At 38.7% G+C, this 1,996-nt stretch overlaps 1 non-coding gene across 1 annotated transcript; it reads left to right on the forward strand.

Moving 5' to 3' along the window:
- The first annotated feature begins 913 nt into the window (after positions 1–913).
- LOC128040155 (small nucleolar RNA R71) lies at positions 914–1,020 on the forward strand. Its single transcript, XR_008194815.1, has one exon. It is a non-coding gene; the product is annotated as a small nucleolar RNA R71 (small nucleolar RNA).
- The last annotated feature ends 976 nt before the right edge of the window (positions 1,021–1,996 follow it).

The raw sequence follows: 1,996 nt of genomic DNA on the forward strand, positions 1-1,996 counted from the left end.
TTTGTTTGGCTCATCTATCGGCTCAGCTGCCTTCTTTGGCTTGGGTTCAATATCATCTTTTTGAGGGGCTTCTTCATGAAGATCATTTACATCCTCCTTATCCTCCTTTTAAGTTAGGTTCTCTGGGCTACTCAATACTTTTCCCGAGCAGAGCGTGATTTCTTTCACATGCTCTTTCCCTTCTCTCTAAGGATTATTCTTGGTATTACTTGGGATCCTGGTGCCAATTTTCCTTTTGATATTTCCCATCATACTTATCAGTTGACTAATTTGATCCTCAAGTTTAGTAAATGTTTTAGTGGTTTGGAAGTACTCAGATTGCACCTATTTCACTTCAGTCCTCACTGACTGCATCTCTCCCTCGATTCAATCCAGGCGTTGACCACATATAGTATGGCCATTCAGTTTGGCCCTTTCCTAAGGCTTATCTAATATGGATGTTGGTAAGTAGAGTTTTTAACAGGGTTAGAACTATTACCTTCTCCCTGAAATTCTGCCCCATCTCAAGTTTGGATGACCTCTCCAACCGGGATTATAAGTATTTGAATAGGGATTTCCATCCCTATTCCCTATATAATTAATGTTCTCTACTGGATTATCAAAATATTAGCTAGGAGGTTTATCTCCACCAAATATTGAATATACGTTAGATGTTGACTCTATTCGGTTATGTCTGTCCGAAATTTGTTGATATTTATCATCCTCCAGGACAACTTTTACCGTGGATGGTCTCTGGCTATAGGTAAACCTTTCATTTGGCCACTATCAAGAATTCATCGCCATGTTCTTTGTAAGATCATATGCATCCTCGTGTGTTTTGTTCATCAAGGCTCCTCTTGCGGCTCCATCGAGTCCTAATCATGCATGTGTATCCAACCCATTATAGAAAATCTACAACCTCAACCATTTGGGTACACCATGATGCGAACACCTTTGGATCAACATCTTAAATCATTCCCAAGCTTCGTGAAAGCTTTCTCCTTTTAAAAATGTAAATGTAGAGATCTCCCTCCTAAGTTGGACCATTTTGCTAATAGGAAAGAACTTGTGTAGAAAGTTCTCTGCAAGTTCATTCCATGTCGTGAGAGATCTTGGTGCCTGCAAGTCTAACCAAGAAAAAAGTTATTAATTATGGAAAAGGGGAACAATCGAAGACGAATAGTGACATCGGTGACCCCATTGAATTTAAATGTATCATAAAGTTGGAGAAACCATTTTAAGTGTTGGTTAGGATCCTCCGTCATGGTTCCTCTAAACTACGGATTGTTCTAGATCATCTGAATCATGGCTAGTTTGATCTCAAAATTGTTTGCCGTAAGGGCTAGCCATGTAATAGTGCCTTGTACCATATCCAGTTTTTGTAACACCCCTAACTCGTCTCCGTCGCCAGATCAAGGTTACGGAGTGTAACTGTACATAATAGAACCTTAAACTTTAAAATAGAACAATAATTAAACTTAACTATAAATTTTCAATAGCTCATTCCAATTATAGCAAAAATACACATTTGGGGCTTAAATCGAGCTTTCGAGACCCTAAAAACAATTTAAAAATGATCGAGGATCATTTTGAATAATTTAGGAAATTTTAGGAAAAACCTAAAAATTTGAGAAAGCAGAGGTCATACGGTCTTGTGGCCAGGCTATGTGACATGGCTCAAATTGTGTGGACAGGGTCCCAACCTCTGTGTGAATTCGAAATAAGGCCACACAACCGTGTCATAAGCCATGTGTTAAACCGTGTGACAAACTATATTGAGACACATGACTGTGTCATATGATGTGTCTTAGACCGTGTGAAACCTGCACTTAAAATATAAATGACATATGACCGTGTAGGGTGACCATGTGTGTTACACGGCGTGTCCCAGGCCGTGTGCTCCAAATTTAACCCTTAAAACAAACCATTTGAAAACCTATACTTGCATACCAAAACACACCTTTAATACATACAAAACATACCAATTCAACCAACTTATATGTTCTAACCAATATTG

The sequence above is a fragment of the Gossypium raimondii genome, chromosome 3 (genome assembly GCF_025698545.1).
Source record: "Gossypium raimondii isolate GPD5lz chromosome 3, ASM2569854v1, whole genome shotgun sequence".
NCBI lineage: Eukaryota > Viridiplantae > Streptophyta > Magnoliopsida > Malvales > Malvaceae > Gossypium > Gossypium raimondii.